Source organism: Uranotaenia lowii, chromosome 1, assembly GCF_029784155.1.
Source record: "Uranotaenia lowii strain MFRU-FL chromosome 1, ASM2978415v1, whole genome shotgun sequence".
NCBI classification, from domain to species: Eukaryota; Metazoa; Arthropoda; class Insecta; order Diptera; family Culicidae; genus Uranotaenia; species Uranotaenia lowii.
The window spans coordinates 72,051,440-72,069,602 of NC_073691.1; the positions used below are offsets into that span (position 1 = coordinate 72,051,440).

Genomic DNA, 18,163 nt, shown 5'->3' on the forward strand with positions numbered 1-18,163 from the left:
TCGGCTGCTTTCGGGTGTGTTCGGCTGCTAGGCGTTTATTGAATACACAGCGGCGCGTATTTGCAGCACAGTTTTGTTCTGTTGCTTTGAATACGGTTTTAAAAAATCAAGTTTTTAAGGCAACTGAATGAATTTGATGAATAACAAAGCATATGCATTCGTAGGAAACAGTTTTCTTCAACGACTACACTTGTTATTTACACAAAACGTATTTGGAATACATAGCAAATCAGCGATTCGCTTAGGTGGGGCATAATAGAGCATGTTCCCCTACGTAGCATCAAATTAGCAGGTTTTAATAAAATTTTGGAACGCATCCTATGAAATTGGAATCTATTTGATCTCCAAATTTAATTGGTTTTGTGGTTCTCTTTTGCCCCTATGAAACTTTCAGTTTTTCTGAAATTTGTAAAAAGTTCCTCAAAAATAAATTATTCAGTTTGTATAGAAATATGTAGATAATACATCGAAATATAATATTAAAACATCTTGTCAACTTGAATGGGGATTTGTATTACAAAACTTAAAATCAGGTTACGGGGCAATATTTTGTTATTTTATAAGTGCAGTTTTTTTTTGTACCAATCCAAAGACATGTTATAGAAAAAAATGTTTTCTTAATACAAACCAATGAATAGCCCTAGTCATTTGAAATAAAGATTGGTTAAAATTTAGAAAGTCACGAATAAGACAGGGCTGAACTTAAATCGTTTGAATGTAAGATATTATTTTGTATCAGAGTAGAGACCTATGCCTTCGGAGCTTGTTTTAGTCAAGATTACATAAGACATATAAGTATTCCAGCCTAGAAACTTAAAGCAAAAGTTTAACGTAGGAAGAATGAATAACAAACACTTGCGACATAAGGCTTCGTTCCTCAGGCCACTTCAAACGAAAAAAAAAACAACATTGAGAAAACGCCGAAAAGTCGGAAACAAGATTAACAATAAGGACCCCGAAGAAATCTACGCAGAGAAACACCGGAAGTCGTCACTCTATATATGAGTTACCAAACGTTTTGTGTTCAGTTTTGTCGATTATAGTTTTATTATTAAATTAATAATATTTGCTTGTAAGTGTAGCACTCTTGCGGATAGCGAAAAAAACGAGATTTTTCGTATCTGGTCCGCAATAGTTTTAGGGATGAATCATCCGACTGGGACGAAATACCAGAAAAAAAATTTGGTCGGCAATGAGTTAGAAACACTATTAAAACTTTGTTTACTATATCGAGACTGCCGAAAACTATACTTAAATTTAGAAATTAATATAAAAGTATTTTTGAAATTCTGTGAAAAATGTCCTAACAAGACAATTTTCTCGGTGATGTACCGAAATTACTGGTTTTTTTTAATGGTTTCCCTGTGATTTAATGATTTCCCCGGTTAAAAATGTTGATTTTCTTGGTATTTATTCAGGGCTAGAAGCGAACATGAGGCAAAAAAGTAGGGGAAAATAGTAGCTTTCAAATTAAATTAGGGCAAAATAAGTGACCACAAGCCAAAAATTTCATCAATAGGGGCTTCAAAAATTTCAACCAATAAATTAAATAATCAATTATTTATAAGGATTTATGAGCTGCTGGCAAATAAAAAAAAATCAAATGGCTCAAGGCTGGCATCAGACTGAGTCAATTTTGGGCCATTTTTTAAATATCTCTGAGGTCTTAAAATTTTCGTTTTGGCTCAAAATTCTTTCAATATTTTGCCGAATTTTAAAGACAATTTTTTATGAGTAAATTTTGATTTTCAGGATTGTTTGGACAAATTTCGCTCTGCAAAACAAACATGATTTTTCTTTTTTTTGTGGCGTTTAAATAGCTCGGGGAGCTGACGCTGGAAATGAAAATTAGAGATAGCTTTGGAGAAGAAAATTTTAAAGTTTAGAGTAGGCAGCGTAGAATAGTAAGCGATCATGAGACGTTGGTTAGACCATCATGCACTTCATTATATCCATTCCGGCTGGATATGGACAGAATGCAGTTCAAGATAATAAACCAACCCCTCCTGATACCAGTTGGAGGAAGGACAAGGGTGGGTTCGAGACTGGCCTCTACTTACTCCCAAGCACCTCACCTGTCGGCAACTTATGGGATTCGAACCCAAAAGTTTTTCTTGCCGATACCGAGAATCGAACCCAGTACGCCTGGGTTACCAGACTCGCGCCAGCCTATCCATTAGACCACATCAGCGCTACAAAACAAACATGATTTTTCTTTCTCTTCTAAAAGACATTTTATCTCTTTTGAGCCAATTCACGAACTATAAAAAAGAACTTTACCTAAGATCTTAACTTCGTATCATTTAGTTACACATTACATTGCATTTTGAGCTAAAAAAAATTTTTGGAACTAAGGCCCCAACCCTCTAACGAGCCAACATATGGATTGGAATATTTTTTAGCTTCATTCAGTACCTACTTAAAAAAAATTCAAACTATTTTAATGCATCAAAAATAAAATTTGTAATTAAAAAAATTTAAATAACTGTTACTATTCAAACAATTGAAAAAATAAAACAGAAAAAAATATCATTGGATTCATAATTCAAATAGCAAAAAGGCTCAAAATCGACAGTCCATCATGACAGGCATATTTTGAAGAACATAAATATAGAAGTTCGAAATAAATTTTCAAAACATGAAAATACGATTAATAAAGGCCGACCTGTAAAATGAAATTAAAACAAAAATGCAGAAGCAAGTTTTTGGAGGTAATATGTAGTAATTTATAAGTGAAATATTAAAACTAGTGACTTTAGTGACCAAATTTAAAAAAAGTTACTGGTGAGTAACCAGCTTAAAAAAAGTGACAAAGTTACTAAAAAGTGACCAATTCCTAGCCCTGGTTATTATACTCGTTTTTGAATTTAAAATCAAGGTAAATTGAAAAAATCAATGTCAAGCCCTAAAATGTCTAACAATTTTTCCTTAAAACTTGTTAACCGGTATGAAATCATGACAAATACTTCGATGTCTTTCAATACGTAGTCTTTTCGCATCAAATTGATAGGTTTTTATAAATTTTTATAACAAATCCAGCGAAATTTCAGCTGACTCGATCTTCAAATTTCCACTGTTTTGAGGTTCTTTTGACCCACTATGATATTCCTACAGAGTTGTGAAAAAAATTGTACAGTTTATATAGAAATATGTAGAAAATATATCGAAATATAATATAAAATCATCTTGTCAACTTGAATGGGAATTTTCTTACAAAACTTAAAATCATCAGATTCCAGGGAGATATTAAGTTATTTTCTTAGTGCAGTGTTTTTTTTTTATAAAAATCCAAAGACATGTTAAAGAAAAAAAACTTTCTTCGTACAAAACGATAAATAATTTCAGTAGTGCCCTAGTCATTTGAACTTAAGATTCGTTAAAATATTGAAAATTCTAAATAAGACAGGGCTGAATTTGCGATCTTAGATTTCGACAGGAATTTTAAAATAAAACATATATTCCAGCTAAGGAAACCCTAAGCAAAAGTTCAACGTTGGAAGAATAAAAATCAAAACACTTGCGATGTAAGGCTTCACTCCTCAGGCCAATTTAAACGAAAAACAGAACAAGATAAACAAACAAAACAACAACATTAAAAAAATATCTGTTTCTGGCGAAAAAGAAATTCTTTCGTCAGAAAAATGTAACCCTGCTTAAAAAGTCTAACGCTACCAAAATATTTGGTTTCTGCATGAAATAATTTAAGGGTACAATTTTCCCGTTTGTTTGGAAAACGTGCCACTTTAAAGCCTACCCCTTTTCTGAACATATTCAGGAATATTATTAAGTTACCAAACGTTTTGTGTTTAGTTTTGTCGATTATAGTTTCATTATTAAATTTAGAATATTTAAAATATGCTTGTTAGTGTAGCACACTGGCGGAGAGCGAAAAACGAGATACCTATCTTGTATTTGGTCCGCAATGAGTTAGGAAAGCTATTAAAACTTTGTTCGTTACTAATGAACGAAAATAATTGTTACCTCATGTTTATGTACATATATCGAGACTGCCGAAAACTACTCCTAAAATAATTTTGAAATTCTGTGGAAAATTTCCTAAAATGACTATTTTCCCGATGATGTACCGAAATTCCCGGTTTCCCGATGATGAGATGAAATTCCAAAGTTTTTCCCGGTATTCCCGATTTTCCCGGTTCGCTAGCAACCCTGTTTATTATTTTTTGGGGCAGATTTCTCCTTTTAAAATAATAAACAATAAAAAGCATTTTGAAATAGCCTTTTAGGTAAATAATTAATGTTGATTATTGAAAAATAGAGATAAAAGAAATGTTATCAACATTCAAATTTTTTTAAAAAGGTACTGATTTTCCTAATATTTTCCACAGATGATCTTTTTGTTGTTGGTGCACATTTCGGTGCAGATTATTTGTTGGTCTACAATTTTTTTAATAACAGTAAAGATTTGAATGTGGCAACAACGGGGACAGAAAATTGTTTTTATTTTTTGTACGTTGTGTGGAGGGAGTCATAATTTTTTTTCTTCATTTACACTGAGGTCAACTGGGGCAGGCTTCCGAAAAGTACTGGAGAACGACAGTATTCTTGCGAATGTCGCACATGCACCTCGATGAAAGCTTCCCGAATATTTCTTCCCCGACAGTTTTAAAAGGAGCGGTCGTGCGATGTACAGCGATGGCTTGTTTTACCTCATGCGAGAGTTTGTTCGTGGGTATGAAATTTTTTAAGCTTCGTGACAGTTTTGGGGAAATCTTCGTGACAGTTTTCAATGCGTTGAATTTCGCATGACAGTACTACTTACTCCGTCCGACTGTAGCCGAGATCCGCTCGGGCTGAGTTGATTTCGAACGAACGTATTTTCCTTTTGCTTGAAGCTACTGCGAGTGGTGATCACCCCAATCACCCTCCCCTCCCCTCCCCTTTTTGCCTAACCTGCACCGGCACCACATATCGAGTTACGCGCCGATCGTATGCTGCTGCTCGGTGCGAATAGATGGCTCGTTCGATCTGTTCGAAACCGAGCAGCAGCGCATACGATCAGGCATGGGTACGGTATGGGCACGACAGTCACCCGTGACAGTCCTGCCCAAACTGTCACGCCCTGCAGCCGACAGTTAGGATGAAATTATTTTCGAAACAGGAGGCATGAAGCGATGAAAACCGAACTGTCGGTTGGGTTCGCTACAGCTTAAAGCACAACACTTTCGGCAACGCATGCTTTGAGCAGATTGTTCAGATACAGCCTGGGTTCTCGCACGTGTGCGATGTAGCCGAAGTATTACGATTCGTTACCGACGGTACAGCAGCGAACCGAGTGATAAGGAAAACCGATACAGTTTGTTTGGCAAGAAAAAAGCTGTCATGGCAAAGCTGTACTTTTCGGAAGCCTGAACTGGGGTGTAAACTTGCCGTTCGAGTCGTTGATAGCCAGGGTTGCCAACTTTTTTTTTTCAAAAATCAGGGACTCGTGAAATGAAATCAGGATACGCCAAAGTAACGGAAATTTCACTAAATTTTTTTTTGGTCGTCAGAATTTAACTTCAGCAATCGTATCTAATGCAGTTGCTTACAACCAATTTTAATCACATATCAGTGATTGAAATCCTCACCAATTTTCTCATCAGAGGCTCTCAAAATACACGCTTTGAGGCCTCGCATAGTAATACAGGAGACGATACATATACATTCATTCAAACCTCCCCCCATGAGGAGGATCTGCTCTGAGAGACACTATTCGTTTGCTGCCCCGAACGAACTCTCTCAACGTTCGGTTGCTACATGATGCATGAAAAAGACGAGGCACACATACTCATTTACGTTATTGAATTTGATCGACTCAAGCCGATAGCTGTCGTTGAGGAGAACATCTTCAACCTCGCCGCAAAAGTTGAGGCAACAACGACAACAATCGAACTTATTGCATTGCATGGGCCCGCAACGTATGGAGCAAGGAGGGGGGAGGAAAAAGAAACGAAAACACTAGCTGCCTGCGTGCGGTTGCTCTGCAATAATAGCAACAGCAGAAAAACCTCGGGTATTCGATCCAGGCACAAACGAGGAGACTCGGGTTTGCTGTGCCTTTTGAATTCGGTTCCCTCAAGAATGTAACAGGAGATGAGTGAGAGCCATTCGTTTGTTTTTTTTTTATTCGCTGCCTCGAATGTATATTGCTTCGTAAAGGCGGGTCATGTTGAGAGCGTATGCATCATCGGTTTTGTCGTTTTCGCTGCCTCAAAGCAACCTTTGCTTCCGAGTAAAGCGTTGAGCAAGAGAAGGTTGATCAATTCATTCTCAACCAAATACAACCACTGCTGTCACATATGCAAAAATTAGGCAAAATCAGGCTTATTTAAAAAAAATCAGGGAAATCCAATGGCTTATCAAGTTGAGCCAAATCAGGCAAATCCTGAAAAATGAGGCATATTGGCAACCTTGCTTACAGCTTGTGTTAACTCGGACAACGAGTGGAGCACGATCAGCGAAAGAGGATTACACTCGGAAGCCGAACTGAAAACAGTTCTGTTTTCTCCCGGCTCTTTTTTGTTTGGGAGTAGCCGACCAACCATGCTGGTACAAATCCAAAGGGTACCGAGACACTTTTTAACAATAGAGGCGTTAGTTCCTTTCATTCCTCTGTCTTTTATATAATGAAATGGGGAATGTTTTATTTTTCTCTATATTTTGTATATTATTTACCTTGGTAGAAATTAAAACTTTGAACCCCAAATCCTATCAATAAACATTAAATGGGAAACATATAGAAAGTGTGCAAAAAAACGATAAAAGGTGCATTTCAGTTTAATTGTTCAATCCAAATTTGCCCAGAATGCCGGGTCCACCGTTGAAGTGTAGCCAGCCAGGGGGTCCGATGATCCCGTGCTACAAACTGCCAGGGCGCGCGTGTAATAAAAAGGATAAAAGCGAGCACAAACTTACCCTTTTTTGTTCGCCCATCCAGAGTCGTCGGGTGTACGGCCTGGCGTCTCTGACACTGTGCTCCTCCTGATGGTCTGCAGGAGTGCAGTGCCGAGTTGTCTTGCAGCAACAGCAACAGAAATGGGAAAACTTCCACCACAGGCAGCAGGACGAGTAAGTGGGTGGGATTGTGGGTGAGCCGAAGCTTCTAGGAACAGCTTGGCTCAAAAGCGGTTGACTGGCTGGCTGGCTGGCTAGGACTGGCAGTATTTTCGTAGCCCTTTGCCTTCCTGTTTCAACTCCAACCAGACCTGCTTCTTCCTGTTGCTCACTCCCTGCTCTGGAAATTTTGTTGTTACTATTCTTGCTGCTAGTGTGGGCCAGCTATTGTGTCGTATTTTCCCTTTAACCACCCCCTCACTTGTTGTTTTGTCACTTTCGGGATATTCTTTTCGGTATTATTTTTTGGCGCATTAGCTTTCCGGCGTCGTCGTTGTCAAAGGAGAAAGTTTGGGAGTGCAGAAAGGTTTTCTCATCCCCCTTCTCTTGCGCCTTCTTTTTTTATATCTTCACTAACCGACCGATCAAATGTAACGGCGGAAAGAACCCTCCCAAGTGGAACAGGCAAAAATTTTCTCGGGATTTTCCGCTGATGCAACCAAACCACTTTTCTCCTCTTTCACATTTACGGATTCGACCTCGAACTAGCAGACACTTACACTCCTACGCACACAAATACACTGACAAACGTTCGAGAAAAGCCCCGTTTGTGCACAAATCAACGCGCTGAGGGACACACGACGATGGATGTGGCGAAAAACTTTCAATCACCGCACACGTGGTAGAATTTTTATTTTTTTGTTCCCAGAAGTATTGAGCCTCTTTTTTTTGATAAATTTTTCGTATGAATTTAACTTCACTGGATTTTTCTCGCTGCCATTCGCATTACCAACGCTCTGCTGTCTACAGCATAATTATTGGTATAATATTTTTGACTTTTTACTTTGACGCTTCCTTCCTGGATTCTGAAAACTCACTGGCATTTTGGAAGCTGAAATGACGTAAAAAAGAAAAAAAAAGTTAAAATAAATTAACATGGAAAATAGTCAAATAAAACGCAGCGAAAACCCGAATAAAATAACGCCAGTTGACACCAATCAATTAATTGCATTTTTCAATCCTTTCAGAATGTAGTGCGCGAAAGCTTTCGTCCGGGGACCGAATGAATTTGAATGCAACACACTCTCTCCCCCATGCCCAGTCTTCGTGTTATTTTTTTTTTTTTTTGGTTCAGTTTGATAAATATTTTATTTTTGGGAAATTGCTGTTTTGCCATTCACGTTCTACTCTTTGTGTACTTATTATTATGGGTTCTCGTGCCCGGAATTGGTCCCAGCAGAAGTTGCAAGTGACAGCTGCTGCACTGGTGATGTTTCTTTTTAATGATTCTCTCTTGGGTGATTCGATCAAGCGGTTTTGAGGGGCGGAGAACTTTTTCCGAAACTGCTATCATGTGGGTGGAATCTGTTGATTTTTATGGCATTTAGGAGAAAATTATTTTCAGTTATAAGAATCGGAACCCAATTAAATTATTTGCCAGAACCAGAACTCTAATAAAGTTAAATTCTGGCTATTTGGCCCTGTTCTAGAAACGTCATCATTACTGTTTTAATCTTCGATGAAATCATTATGCTGTAATATTATGATCACCAAAGCCTTTACAAAGCTGGAAATATATAAATCATGGATTTCAAGATGGCGTCAGATAGCGAAATTTGATTTGTTGAGTTTTCACCCAATACCCATATTGTAGATATTTACTGAGATAGACAGTCGTTCGAAGCTTGAAAAGAAAAGCGGAAGCCGCCATCTTGGTTTAATGATGGCGTCAAGCAACAAAAAATTTGATTTATTATCTCTTTCATTGAAAATTGGATTTCGTGCAATGTTTTGCAGTCGCAGTTATCCGTACGAAGGTTGACTGAAAAGCGGTTAGCGTGTAGAACTCCGACAGATTTTACACTGATTTGACAGGTCGCACGAATGAACGAGTTCGCACAAATATCGCAGTCATGAGCAGACTTGTAAACCATCGACATTTTCTCTGACAGTTGCACAGCCTGCTTTTATCAGTATCATTGTTCGTGCCATCAAACGAATGCGACCGAAAACTTGCCGAACAGTCGACTACCATCAAACGAAACGACATTCATTCTTCTTTGTGTGATTGTCGAACGAAATTTCGTGTCTTGGTACACGAGAGGGATAATTTGATGGTCAAACGACCATCATTCCCGACAGTTTACGACATCGCCTATCTCTTTCACGCAGCAGAACTTACAGACTCAATAAGCAAATGCAATCTTTTCTATTCACTTCCTCCTGTTGAAAAAAAATTCGTCACTCTGCAGCGCCGGGTGATGTTTGGATGTGTTGGTCGAACAATGTGGAATGATTATCTCGATTATCTACGCAAGAGGGATGAAAGTCAAACGACTAACCACAAAAAAGATCAAAATTTCGTTTGACATTTTTTTGCTCTCCGATCAAACGATTGCGCTCTCCACGATTGTCACAAACGATGTGTGGTGGTTGTCTCCGGAAAAATTCAAACGATGGTGACCACTTACAAGCCTGGTCATGAGTGCGCAGTCCAATTTAGTGCGCTGCGATCAATAAATTATTTCAAAGATTTTCGTATGTTTTTTTTTAATTTTATTTCAAAATAACACAAACTACTTATGGGTAGTGAAGCTGTACCTGAAGCAACTAGTGAAGTCGGATTCACGATTTAAATATACTGCCCGAACGGGCCTAATTCGTTCAAGGTTCCAGTGCACCCGTTTCGATTAAAATACTTCTGGTACTTTCCGGTTGATCTTTGGTAGCATGGTCAAACCATACCGTGATCATGATTGCTGGAAACACTCGAGTATAAAATATGTCAAAATTCAAGAAATTTCTGATGTTTTTCATTAAATTTGGTTTTACTTGCATATTTCGACAAGAGGGGAGGGGGGGGGGGGTGTTGTGCTGTCCCAAAATTAAAAAAAAACAACATAAATCAAGCTTGATTCATGTTATTTTCAAGAAATTTGAAATCGGGCACATGAAAAACGTTATACATAAGATTTACATAACGAAAGAATGAATGCATTTAACGACTCCCCCTGTAATGGGCTCCCATACATTAATTATCAATGTGAAATACGACACAAATTTAACAATTTTATTCAATGCGACACAAATCGAACAATTTACGACCGATATTCAAATAGTTATGTTGTAGTTCAGTACTCCGAGGCCTCTACTCGATGTCGACTTACATCATCCTCCTGTTTTTATGATGTTTATGTTGAAGATGAATAGCCACCACTAATGCTAGACGAATTGGTTTTCGATTTCAAACGATGCGATTTGGACTCTCTGAATGAGTCTTGAGCTGCTGTTGATTGGCCAAGTATTTTATATGGGTCAATCGATCACGTGGTGGAAGCTTTCTATGGAAAATTGAATGAAGTTATTCGAATAAGTCAACCTTGGCTAAACCCCGAACTTCGTACCCTCCGCAGTCGTCTGAGGAATGCGAGAAAAAGGTTCCGCAACGGCCATGATATGACTGAGTTTCTTGAGGTACGTAACTTAGAGAGGATAACGCTCGCATTGATCCCTTTTCTTTTTGGTAATACGTGCCACAAAGAAAAGGTACTCAGAGTATACCTCAAGTGACCACATACACAATACAATGCAATCGTTGCATTCCAATTCTCGACATTCTTTCTGAGCGTGCTTAACACTAACTCACCACCTTTATGCGAATCATACCTAAGTAGCTTGCCGAATCGTGACTTCAATCTTTCTCTGCTGAATTTCTCCTCGAACGACGTCTTCCGGAAGCTGTCTACGTTAGATGAAACAAAAGGACCTGGACCAGATGGTATTCCTCCAAATCTGGTTCAGAAATGCGCCGATCCGTTATCCGTACCAATTTTTCCGTAGATTATTTTTAATCAATCGTAAATGGAAGATACTTTTTCCACCGCATGGAAAATCGCATCGATCACACCAATCCCCAAATCCGGCGACTTGCATCGAGTGGAAAACTACCGAGGGATTTCGATTCTTAGCTGTTTGCCTAAGGTATTTGAGAGCCTCGTTTATGAGGTGCTTTATCAATCGGTGCATTATTGTATTTCTGAAGATCAACATGGATTCATGAAACGTAGATTTACGATCACCAATCTCATGACGTACGTTTCGAAGTTGGTTGCTAGGCTGGACAAACGTCAACAAGTCGATGCAGTTTTAGTAGACTAGCAAGGCATTTGATAGAGTACCGCACAAATTTGTCATCGAAAAAATGCGTCGGATAGGACTACCTGATTGGCTTTGCAAATTGATCAACTCTTATCTCGTAGACCGGACTGCTTACGTACGACTGAACAACGTGAACTCGACACCTTTTCGAATCACTTCACCTTTGATCTTTGTTCTTTTTATCAACGATCTTTGCGCTATTATTGAATCGGAGAAGCTGTTGTACGCCGACGATCTCAAAATTTTTCGTGCCATAGCTTCACTAGTTGACTGTTGTGCTCTCCTAAAAAAAACATCGATTCAATTTTAACGTGGTGTTATCAGAATGGTATGGCACCTGATATTTCCAAATGTAATATCATATCTTTCACTCGTAAACGTCAACCTATGAACTTCGATTATTGTATGTGTATTTCGCAACCTACGGTCTATACTATCCGATTATAATTGAAGTTCAATATCATGATGATTTTGCTTCGTTATTGTCAGATTTTGCCAGCAGACATTCCATTAAAAACGCATTTAAGTTGGTAAAAAAAAATCAAGTTTTGTTAATTTCGAAACAGTTGTATGCACCAAATTGCACTCAGTTTCTTCTAGAAGACAAGTATTGGACCGAAAAGTAGCAGAAATTGAAGGAGGAGGATGCATCCACCTAAAAAAACAGATTATACGAAGTATAAGTTGAAAAACTGATGAATATCATGACCGAAAAAAGTGTGCGCCGGCAGATGGGAGATACCGAGAATAAAGTAGAGTTTTTTCTTACAAAGAATGATAAATTTTTTTTTCAAATTTTTTCATGAATTATCATAAGATTATGTTCATTTCCTTCATAGAAAGATTCATAGACCAAACGAATGGTTTTTGAGATACGCGCTTTTGTAACTGTCATATTTCTAAATGAGGCCCTTGGAGCCAAAGGGGTATAAGTGCATGAAAGCTTATTTCGATTTAAATTGTTGTGTTTGGCAATTTTCCATATATTTTTCGAAAATTTGAATTTTGCATTGGAACGTAAAAGTATGTAAATAAAATTCAAAAATTCGGAAAAAATCATCAAATATAGTTTTAAATATGAAAAATCGGCATCATCAACTCAAAATCGACCATTATGTCACTTATACCCCTTTGGCTCTGAGCAGGATAGCTAGATTCTTTAGGTATGCTACTCCGTTGCTTGCATATGTATTAGTAGGCCAACCAAAAAATAGTTATAGAAATTCCACAAAAATGTATGGAATTTTTTTAAACTATTGGTTTTCTAGAAAAACTACTAATTTTAAAATTCTGAAAAAAAATATAAAAATGTTAACCAATGTATTTACAATTCATTAAGCGCTTATGCGGTTGAAAAACATAATTTTTACGTGGATTTTTTATTGAATTAAAAAAATTGCTTTTTGCTAAATTCCTAATAACTGATTGTTTTTAAATTTTGTTGGACCTAAAATAAAGTAGCATTCATTACAAGTTGCAACAAGTCATTTTTTAGCATATCTTTACCACTATATTTGCAAAAATGCTTTCCGAAATTCGAATATTTTGCAGAAATATTGCTAAATTTCCAAAAAAAAACTATCTCGTAGTCAGAATATTGAAAGCATTAGAACATAAATTTTACTTATTTCAACACATGTTATTTCAAAGAATGCGACTGTATACTTATTTGAACAATAAGACATCTCAGTTTTCCATAAATTGTAATTTTGTTTCAAATCCCATACATATCGTTCGAAATTCCATAACTATTTTTGAACCTGCGTTTACACGGCTCTGTCGATTGAGGTTAAGCGCAATGTTTTACCTTATTCTCTACCTATCTTGGGCTCTGAGGGCCTCAAATGCATTAAGCTTTATCTCCAGGTTAAGTAGAAAACAGAGTTCAAGCGTCGAAGGTTTTTTTTCCGCCGATTGCTTGGATTTCTTCAAGGCGGAAGCAGGTCGCGGAAGAAGAGGTTTTGTTCAACAGAGGAATCAAATCAGTTAAGTATAACTTGTTGTTGTTGTGTTTTAATTTGGTTGGCTTTAGTGTCAAACTCATATCGCCAGTTAAGTATAACTTAGGACTTAGAGCATGGATGGCCCGCGGCTGTCTTTTTGTGGCCTGCGAAGCACTTTTTGAAATTACCATGTTCTCAGAATTGAAAGTTTTCCTTGGTTTATACAGTGAGCGAAATAAGAATAGCACCACTTGTGTTTTTCAAAAAAAAAAAAAAAAACAAGATTATTTCTTAAAATTTACCGTGTAAAAGTGAATACTAATGCTTATACGAGTTATTTGAATAGGTAACTGTATTTTAAGGAGTTTTCTAGAATTTCAAAAATTTTCAAAGGTTTTAAAAGGGGGTTTTGAGAGATGCTCCTCTCAAGGAATATGATATTTGAGCTATAATACTTTATCAAACTGCTTTATTTCTTCATTATCATTCATAAGTATGATGCAAATTGACGAAACAAAGATTTGAGGTTGAATTTGAGTAAAAAAACAGGCTTAAAATTCAAAAATACTAATGTTTTAAATAGTCAAAGGCTATTTCTCTAGTTTCAAGTCATAGATGGCAGCACTATCTTGCAATTGAACCGTATTGATGGCCATTTTCGAATATCTGGGATTAATTCAGGTGTGCAGGAAGATTTTGGTCAAGAAATAAGTACTTGGTACCGTGTGACCGCCTTGAAAATTCTAAGATCGCAATATCAAAAAATAAGAATTTCATCAAGGATAAATGTGAATTTCTTGGACCAATAATCAGAATAATTTTGTGTTTTCCGATGGAGCTTGGTAAACCAGATAACTAGCAGTATTATTGGTATGATTTGAAATTGAATCGGAAGTTGAGATGAGCAGGAATTTTGGCGGTGGTATATTCTTGTGCTGGTGATTTTTTTTTTGCAAATTCGGAAAAGATTTCTGCAGCGTGAACTCCAACAAAACTGTGTTGGAAAACTACCTCAAAATGATGAATATGGGCCTAAATAAACCTGAAAAATCAATATTGAGATTTAATTTGGTTTGAACGGCAAGATAGTGCTGCCATCTATGACTTGAGACTGAAAAAAGTGATTTTTACTGGAAAAAAACTAAGATTGAATTCCAACCGTTTTTCTGATAAAAAAAAACCCAAAATATTTGATTCATTATTTCACGTCATTTTAATGAAGAAAGTAAGTAGTTTGGTAAAGAATTACAGCTCAAATATCAAAATTCTTAGTTCTAAAAGAACATCTCTTAAAACACAGGTTTTAAACCTTTGAAAATCTTTGGAATTCTATAAAACTCCTTAAAATACAGTTACCTATTCAAATAATTCGTAGAAGCATTATTATTCACTTTTACACGGTAAATTTTTAGAAATAATCTTGTTTTTGTTAAAAAAATACAAGTGGTGCTATTCTTATTTCGCACCCATTTTTCCATAGTTTTGGTCCTCAACGCCAATTGCAACGTCCAAAAAAAGTAAACTTCTGCTTGATTTATCCGTTAAACAATTCAAAACAATTTATAGAAGAACATTTTGGTTATTTTCAAACATTCATATTTTAACAAGCAAAACGCATAGTGATGCTATTCTTATTGCGCTCACTGTATCATTTGAAATAAATGTACCTAAATCTCCTTGGTTTGATATAAAGTAATTCTTCAAAAAGGTTACCGTCGCTGAAAAAAGGATCAACTAAAATTTCAATCAAAAGATTTTAATCCTCAAATTGTACAAAATTTGACACATCCTCAGGGGAAAAGCATTTTCGCTGACATAACTGATTTGCTATATATTCGTTTCAGAGATATGCTTAAAAAATTAAATCTTGCAATTTTTAGAACTTGGAATATATAAGATTACAACTATTTCTAACATCATTCAAGAATGTCTTCGAGTATTTGATATTAAGGGGGTCTAACACTTTCAAAAAATCGATTTTTTTATTTTTTTATTTTCTTATTGTAAAACATTTCAAGAATGTTATGTTAAATTTTCAAGTCAAAACTGTAGAAATTATAGGCCTTTATCTCTTCTCATCTAATACTGCAAGAGAGAGAGAGAGAGCAGAAACTTCAAACTCGTTTTTCTCGAAAGCACATTTTTAAAGCCCGTGGACATCGTCATTTGAAAACTACTTCACCGATTCTTTTCAAATTTGGAACATATTTTCTACATATAAAATACCAAACCCCAACGTTTTTCTTTTTTTTTTTACTTTGGGGAGATTTTATTGATAAAAAATGGCAAATTTTTTCGTGAAAAATCGTAGTTTTTATTTCAAACAGCCACAAAAATTTCATAAAATTTTTTTTTAAGTTGAATAAAAACGTTGGGGTCCAGAAAAACATCTAAAGTGCTCCGTCACCGGCTCATTTTTCAATATTTTTCTACGAAAAAATAACTAAATGTTCTTTTATCAATCTTTGTATAATGCAAAAAATTTGAATACATTTTTTTGGACGATAGCTCTAAAAAAAATCGTGAAAATGGAGTTTTTTTACCCGTTAGACCCTACCCCGCCCCCCCCCCCCCCCCCCTCAAAGATTTCAACTCACTTAACGATTTTGATGCAGACTGTGACACGATTCGAATTTTGCTTTAAAAAATATCAGAGATTCAAATTGGTTTTAATGTTTTCTGAAATTCCGTCAAATTTACCATTTTTACAGGATTGCTAAAAATTGACAAAAAACAAATAACTGTGACTAGTTTTCTCAGATAACAAAATTATACACGGTTTTCTGAATAGTTGTTAATTGAATTTAAAGCATTGTTTTCAAAATCTTTAAAATGTTCTATAGTTTGCCAAAAAAAGCACAAGTTTATTTAATGAAATTTTACGTATTTTCAAAAGTTATTTGGATAACAAGAGAAGACAAAGAAAATTTTGTTTTAAAAACATCGAAAATCCATCAACATTTTTCAACATTTGTTTATTATTAGAAAACTCGAAGCTCTGGTACGAATGTATTTAAAATTTGTTATTTTTTTTTTTTGGTTCGTAATTTGTAATTTATTAACTTCAACGCAGCTTGTCGTTTACAATGAACTATTAGTTTAGGTTGAGGAAATCAACTCAACGAAAGAGCTCATGAGGTCCGTGCTTATAAGTTACTTAATCTTTTAAATGCCGATAACAGTCTATGAACAGTACAATTTTGCAACAATGCCATTCCTTTTTTTTTAACCGGAGACCAGTAAATCGCTCAAAAGAATTCGTAAAAAGATGCAAAATGCAAAAAATTTCTTACTAAGATAAACCTGTACTTGAAGCAGGCATTTTTAATTTTCATAACGTATTCTGTTTTTTTTTCCTGGAATATTAAAGAAAAATTACTTGTTAGGCCCGCGAGCAAATCTCATATCCAAAATTTGCCTGCTTGTTTAAAATGTTGGCCACCCATGACTCAGAGCATTGATCATTTTAAATTTCATTATATAAAATAGTAAAATTGCTTAACTCTTTTTTGGGGATTCGTGGGGTGGCAGGACAGGTCATCAAACGAGCGGAAAACTGATATACAATGGATTGTGGGTTCAAGCCAGCCGGAGTATCTCGGCAAATTTGGGATCTTGAGTAGGTAACTTAGGTACCTTTCCAGGATTCTTCATTTGGTTTGAACAGTTTGAAGGGAGTGAGATGAGTCCATCCAACCTGTCCGAAGCTAGTGGTAACGGACCCTTTGGTAGTGCTGCGACTATTGTAAATTAGTTAAGCATGAACAATATTTGAGTGTGCGATCGAGACTTCCCGTTCCGAATCGGGTCGGAAGACCTATCAGCCACTGGTGGGTTCCATATACATACATACATACAATTATGTGGACTGCCCAGAATAATTGTCGTTACTTCCGTTTAACGCTCATGTAAGATCAACTCGGACGCAGGAATTCCTCAGACTTACTACTAGACGAACCCGATACGGACAAAACCACCCTTTGCAGGGTGGCCACAACATTTTCATTTTGAAATTCCCAGTTTTTTCCCGGTTTTCCCGGCCAAAAATTCAAGGTTTTCCAGTCTTTTATTATCTATTTTCGTCGGAATATAGCAAAATTTTCAACATATTTATTTAATTGACTTGGTTGTTTCATGACACTCAAATCATTGAACACTAAGACAACTTGATTCTATTTTAAGGTTTTCATCACATTTTTTAAAGGATAAAAAAACATCCTACACAAAATCGTTCTGGGTTAAATCATGTTTACAAAAAAAAATTAAAAATGGTGTGTCAGGACTTTTCAAACAATCATTCGTTATGTGAAATTCTATCATTTTTTTCATATGTTTCAGATACCAAGTGCGTTACTACAGCTCACAAAATCCACGTCTCTGAATATTCGAAACTTTTCTGAGGGCGTTCAATCATGTCACAGTAAATTCAGTTAAAATGTTGTTTCCAGAGGTTTTACATTCGGTAATAAATGCATCTTCAAGTGTATATATAAATTTTTACTAAAAAGTTATCTCTATGATTCACAGAGGATTGTTTATAATTTCCCCATGTTTTTCAAAGTACCGGGTAATTATGAACACTTTTTTTAGGCATTGTTTGATTATCTAAAATTATCTTTAATGTTTTAATGTATGTATGTATGTTGGACCCACCAGTGGCTGATAGGTCTTTCGACCCGAGTCGGTACGGGAAGTCTCGATCGCACATTCAAATATTGTTCATGCTTAACTCATCAACAATATTCGTAGCACTACCAAGGGGTCCGTTACCACTGGCTTGGTACAGGTTGAACTCATCTCACTCCCTTCAAACTGTTCGAAACAAATTAAGAATCCTGGAAAGGTACCTAGGTTACCTGCTCAAGATCCCAAATTTGCCGAGATACTCCGACTGGCTTGAACCCACAATCCATTGTATATCAGTTTTCCGCTCGTTTGATGCCCTGTCCTACCCCCCACGAATCCCAATAATAGAGTTGAGCTATTTTACTATTTTATTTAATGAAATT

General features: G+C 36.2%; 1 protein-coding gene across 4 annotated transcripts in view; it reads right to left on the reverse strand.

Moving 5' to 3' along the window:
• Window positions 1-18,163, reverse strand: part of LOC129751682 (rho GTPase-activating protein 190) — a 161,871-nt gene that overhangs the window by 126,750 nt on the left and 16,958 nt on the right. For all 4 annotated transcript variants that reach the window (XM_055747363.1, XM_055747357.1, XM_055747350.1 and 1 more), the window contains exon 2: window positions 6,916-7,945. The gene's annotated coding sequence lies outside the window, so the exon portion shown is untranslated. The remainder of the gene's footprint in view (window positions 1-6,915; window positions 7,946-18,163) is intronic.